Genomic DNA, 6,553 nt, shown 5'->3' with positions numbered 1-6,553 from the left:
GATACTTTCCTTGCTTGGGTGCATTGATCTGGTGCTGTGTAGATGCAGTTATGCAGACAGTCATGTCCAGATAAGACCGTGAAAACACTGGTCCCCCATATCTCACATTACTCCAATGAACCCTAGCAATACCTGACCCACCACGGCCAATCTGCCCCTCTTCACTCCAGGCATGACGCTCTCCTCCTCTGTCCACTTTTGGCAGATCTGCACCAACCACGTTCTCACATCTGGAGCATATTTCCACTTCATTACTGAATCAAACAATAGTTTGCTTGTTCATGCCGAAGTCGGCGGGAAGCAGGAGCATGGTGCTCCTCAGGGTCCCCAGCAAGGACAGGAAACCTGACAGACAGCCCCATCACCAGGGGCTCAGAGGGATCACACCACCCTTCCCCAACCTACACAGGCGATATTGCCCCAGGGCTGATCTACGGGTGTTTTTCGAGGAGTGGCACGAAGGGTTTGTTATTAGTTCGCAGGAGCTGTGCTGCTGCCTGCGGTGGGGACTTGGAGTCAAACTGCTTGGCTGTACCAAAAGGCCCCCCTCCTCCTACAACTCCTGGGGTCCCCATTCAGCTCTACCATTCAAGAGAGGTGAGTCAGACACCAAGAAAAGCCTTTTACAGGGAGGAATAAGCCAATACTCAGTTCAGGTGGAGAAAACTCCATGGCTGGATGCCCCAAGGAGCAGCAGCGACCTTCTCTTGGGGCAATGGGGATAAACAAGATGACTTTTCATGGGTCTTCCCCATCCTTCTCTTCATCCCTTCTCCTCTCACTCTACACTGCTTTAAGCCCTTCAGTGACCGCTTAGCTTGGGAGAAGAGGCTGAAAGGACTCAAGAGCCAAAGCAATGCCCATCGCTGCCTGCAAGATGGGTAAGACGACAGGCAACGCACAGGGACGGTGGGAAGGAGCAAACCACACTTCTTTATGTGCCCACCCCATCCTCCCACGTTCCCCACAGCGTCCCATCCCAAGACTGATGCTGGTTTGTTCCTTTGCTTTGACCTCTCTTCGAGCCATCATGTTCCCAGGAAAGTTTATTATTAGAGCTTGCACCCACCTAACCTAACCAAACAAACAGCCGCCAGCGGAAGGGACACCCTTCCCAAACCAAGCCAAACCTAAAATGTTTGTGTTTCATTTGCTTTGCAGCAGTGATTTTAATCTGCGGCACAGACCAAGCAAGCACAGTCATCCCTTCCCTGCTTCCTTCTCCCATTTCAGGGAGGGGAACTTAGGGAGTTTACTTATTTCTCCAGTCTTGCAGCCAGAGAGAGAAGAAAGCCGTAGGCCTTTGCTTTGAGAAATCTCTTGTCAGCCCCACTCTGTCATGACCATGTCCCACTGCCAGGGAGCAGGTCCTTGGGCAGGGGGACAACATGGCCTTTTAGCAGATTTATTTTAGGGAAAAAAAGGCATAATTCAAGGAGTTTTTTAACCCCATCTCCTGAAGAAACAAAGCTGCAGAGACTGCAGGGAATCACAGAATAATTTGGGTTGGAAGGGACCTCTAAAGGCCATCTAGTCCAACCCCCCTGCCATGGGCAGGGACATCTTCAACTAGTTCAGGTTGCTCAGAGCCCCGTCCAACCTGACCTGGAATGTTTCCAGGGATGGGGCATCCACCACCTCTCTGGGCAACCTGTGCCGGTGTTTCACCACCCTCAGCGTAAAACATTTCTTCCTTAAAGAAAGGGAGTGGTTTGTAGTTTTGCCACTCTCCAGTAACACTTTCTGAGCTCCTGGCCAACCTGAACTGGGTCTGAAGGAAGGGCTCAGGGCTCACATAGCTAAGCCATTTCTGTAGAGGAAAGAGATCTGAGCCGTTCCCACCACTGGGGATGCGTCGCTAAACAGCAGAAAGCTACAGCCAGCCACCTTTGCATCCCTGCCCCAGGCTGGGCCGGCAGCTGGGAGGCGTGGGAGGATGCGAAGATGCTTCCCTGCGAGCAGGATGGCTGCTGCCTCCCTTTCTGCCATACTCAGGACCAGCCAAGTCCAGGAACAACAAGCGGTTTCTTCATTTTCTTCCTGAAATTTAAAGCAGAAGTCTTCTGTTCTCTCCAAGGCAACTTCTAGTAGCATCTGTAGTCACTAGTGCACATGAAGATGTGTGTTAGGTAGATGCACGTCATCCTGGTGGCCCGTTCACCTCTATTCACTCACTGAATAGAGGCAGGTCACCTCTGACAGCGCAAGGCATATAAGAGGCACCGTAATTTGTAATTCTGTCTTTGTGGTGTTCTTCGTGCCAACAAAGGGAGAAGGGATGTGTCTGCTGGTACAGGATGAACTTCAGCCCTTATCTCAAGAGGTTCCACAGGGAAATACAACAAAATTCTCTATTGTTGCACAGGAAACACATCTTTCAGCAGTCTTCGGCATCAAACCTGCCTCTGGGACCTTCCCTGTCTGCTGGTGACATCCCTTCTGACCTCGAGCAAAGCGCTTCCTCCCCATTTCCCCGCGACATGGCCAAGACTGCAAATAGCCTCAGAGCATCGGGAGGGCAGCAATCCCCAACCCAGCACCACAGCCGGGAGGGCGCGCGAAGCCTCCACATCCTACGCCAGGTTTTAGGAAAGAGGAGACTGATGTAGAGGGTGGGCGCATGGGGCTAGGACCTGCTTTCCTTCCTGTGCTCGTACGGTCCAAGCTCCAGCAGCAGGAGACTGAGCACATCCTGCATGTTTGCAACCCTTTGCCTTCAGAGACGACCTGGACAAACCCACCCAACTTCTGACTTGACGCACGCAAACCACCTTAGATATTCTGCGTCTCTCTCCAGAAGAACCTGCAGCCCATCCTTACCTCGTGTCCCCTGTAGCCTCCCCTCTTTGCCGGCTCCTCAGTTAGTCTTTCTCTGGGGCTTCACAAAGCGAGCAGAGGCACAAGGAAAGACTGCGGACAAAACCAGCTCTTAGGCTGACAAGATAAAGAGTTAAAGCAGGCAAAGCCAAAGCTTCGGAAGAAAAACGGTTATGTAATAAATCAGATATTAGAAGGCAGGAAGGTGCGCTATATAGAGGAATCAAAGTCCGGAACAGGATGTATATAAAGCAAATATTGAACTAACTTTGATAACACAGAAAAATAGAAGATTTTTGGTGGGGTTAACTGAAGGCTCAATTTTAACTATTATAAATTTCCTGTTCTACTCGTGTCGGGCGGTTTTACAGTGATCTATACAATACATTGTGTGCCTAATGATTTCCTAGCCATGAATGGGTCACTCAGATTTTACTTTCCATGGGGTTTTTTTGTCTGTCCTGGAGCAATAAAGCTATTGAAATCCTCCAGGCCTTGCCCATTGGGTGTTTTCTTTCCTACCAAGACATCAAACTACCCTGAAGGTTTATTTTAAGCAAATTCAATAGGAGGGATCACACAAGCACCTTGTTGAAAGTGTACAATGGGAGCCGAACCCAGGGCTATTCAATTAAGTAGTGCTCCATTTTCATGCAATTCCTGTTGTGAATTCATTACTTTAATTAGGCTAGCAATTTATGAAGCTAACAAGGCACCATTTGTCTGCGGACACGTAGGCGAAGAAATTCCAGATCAATGCACATTGGAAGGCAGAGGAGCTCACGACAAGCTAAGCAGAACTGGAAACCTCTGCAGATGCTACCAGACTCGCCAAAATGAAAGAGAGAATTGAGAGCAAGGAACAGGGCTAAAACCCCCGGCCTCAAGGGAAGGGATACGTTCGGATTTATCTAGGAAAACCTAACTCATCTCTCTTAGGAAATGAAACTCATAGAGTAGGCATCCCCATTATCTATTCCCTTTCAAAGCATTTTAAGCTTTCCATTAGCTGAGGGTTTTGCTCTTCACCTATTTCTATTAGTAAGGGAGCACGATGTTCCCGCCATTTATTTGAGACCTTCCTCCCAGCACCTAATCTTTCAGATTGTTGTCAGGCCAAAGCAAGGCTCATTTTAATGTCTCCGGATGAGACAGGGTCTCCATCCACCCTGGTTGCTCTTGCTTACACATTTTTGGAGTATTTATTTTCTGAGCACAAGTGACCTGAAAAGCACAGGCTATCCCAGTGATCTACAAGTGTCTAGGTCATCCCCTACCACGCTGGAAATACTGGCACCATTTGCTTCCCAGCACCTATTTGCATTTTTCAGAGACGCTTTTGCACCAGCCTCACATTCAGCTTTTGTTCCTCGGTTCTTTGAGCGATACGAGCTCAAATCCCTCTATCAGTATCTTAATTATTTGATTTTCAGTGGTACCCCTAGGTCCTCCACTTCATTCTCCACCATTTCTTAACCCTCCCCTGTCCATAAAAGTCCTCTCTACATCCTGAGTGAATTTACTGTATAAAAACCTCTTGTGACTGATAATTTTCATAAAAGTATTCACTGCGCATGTTCCTCATGAGCTCTACCGCGTAACCTTCCCTCAGGGCAATTCTCCTTGCAACACTGACCACGCTCATCAAACCTTCAGCCAATTCCTGACTGACCTTGTGACTCTTCCACCGACCCCCTTGGTCTCCAGATTAACAGCTTCCCATCTTCAAAACATACCAAATACATTGCCCAAGTCCAGGTAGATGAGGTCTTCCACATTTCCTTTGCCTAGAAAAGGAGTTATTGAAGGAGAAACTCGAGTATGTAGGGAACGCTCTGAATGATAAGGGGGACGAACCAGCCAACCTCATGAGGTCCTTCCCAACCAAGATTTTGCAGCTCCTAGGACACCCCCCCGTGCATCCCTTCCATCCATGCCGGTAGAGAGTAAGAAGTTATTTTGGACTAGAAAAAAACAAAACCAAACTAAATTTTAAGATTTTTAAGGCAGAAAAGATCTTGAGAGTCTCAGCTTGATCTTGCCTGACCTGCCACAACAGAGATTTTACCTGTTACGTTCCCCCTGTCAGCACCGAAACGTGGGTATAAGACTCATTATGGAAAGAAACATCCTTCAGTTGGCCAAATTTGGAAGCAGCTGAAGCCCAGGAACCTGGGGCTCAGCTTCTGGCACCCACGCTATGGGTTAGGCAACCCGAGCTCCACCTGAGCTCTGCCTGCAGATCCCATCAGGTGAGATGACCCATCTGAAAGGGGAAACGAGAGGACAGAGGTTGAAGCAGGGAGATGCACAGCTACGGCCCGAGATCCTCCTTTGACGGGAAGCGGGGGGGAAGAAGAAAGTCCTCAAGGTGAGGGGGACTGGAACGAGGATTTGGGGAGAAATGGGACCCACACCTTTGAACCTAAATGGCGGTGTGAGAAGAGTAAATATACGTTAGCTGGAAAGCTTGATTCTGCTCCACAGTTAGTGGAGAATGAGGGAGGGAGAATAAGCCGCTTAAAACAAGTGAAGAAGGACGCACCTGCACGGCCCCTTACAGGAAGGGGAGAAGGGACATTCTTTGACCTCTGTATTTTGTTCTTTAAAAAAAGGAGGCTGCAAAAGCTACAAGCTTATGAAAGGGCTCTCAATATTTTAAACACGTTGCACAGTCTCCCTCTAAGGTTTTGGCTGCTAAAAATAAGTCAACGTTTCAACAGTCTGAGGCTGAAGGAGGAAGCTGTAGATCAGGGCCCAACGCGAGGGCAATGGGGCTGGGCAGGGAGAGGAAACTGCAGCGGGCGAGATGCAGCACTGAGCCAGCGCCGCCAGTTTACCCAGAGGACGGCCAAGGGTTTTAAAAAACGGGGGCAGATGAAACAGTCACACCTTCTGTACTCTCCTGCTCAAAGCTTTTATTGCTCTTCTTTTTTTTTGCTAACGCACAAATGTAAGGATATTTCCTCCAATCCTATAACACAGGAATTTCCCCCAAACACTCTTTTCTTGTAAGATTTGTTGACGTAACTTCATACTTTCACAGACGCCTTCAATCCCTCCGGGTTGCAGGAGCTATGTTAGTAAATGTTCACAAAACCGAGGCCACCAGGAGCCGAATCCAACTTGAGTCCCCAGGGGGAAAGCAGCGCTGGCCCATCGGGCGATTCAAAGCTTACCAATTACGACCACCGCTTTCGGAGAGTTTCAAGCTAAGTATTCTTGGGATGGAGAAAAATGATTTCCCCTTACTTCTGCCATGGAAAAATAACCCAGTAGGATGGAGCACCCCAGGATTACCAAACAGGGGGCAAAAGCCTCAGGCAGAAAGGCACATCTGTGTCCTACGGGAGAGTCATAGGAAGCACAGAAGTGGGGGATCGGTCGCTAGCAGAGCATGTAAAGAGGCGATACAGTGCTTGCTTGTCCTGGTTTCGGCAGGGATAGAGTTAATTTCCTTCCTAGTAGCTGGTACAGTGCTGTGTTTTGGATTTAGGATGAGAACAATGTTGATAACGCACTGATGTTTTAGTTGTTGCTGAGCAGTGCTTACACCAGCCAAGGACTTTTCAGCTTCCCATGCTCTACCGACTGAGAAGGCTGGAGGTGCACAAGAAGCTGGGAGGGGGCACAGCCAGGACAGGTGACCCCAACTGGCCAGAGGGACATTCCATACCATGGGACGTCATGCTCAGTACCTAAACTGGGGGAAAGCTGGCCGGGGGGGCCGCTGCTC

The sequence above is a fragment of the Aptenodytes forsteri genome, unplaced genomic scaffold (genome assembly GCF_000699145.1).
Source record: "Aptenodytes forsteri isolate BGI_AS27 unplaced genomic scaffold, ASM69914v1 Scaffold236, whole genome shotgun sequence".
NCBI classification, from domain to species: Eukaryota; Metazoa; Chordata; class Aves; order Sphenisciformes; family Spheniscidae; genus Aptenodytes; species Aptenodytes forsteri.
The sequence above is the reverse complement of the archived record's forward strand: the minus strand, read 5'-3'. Positions refer to the sequence as shown.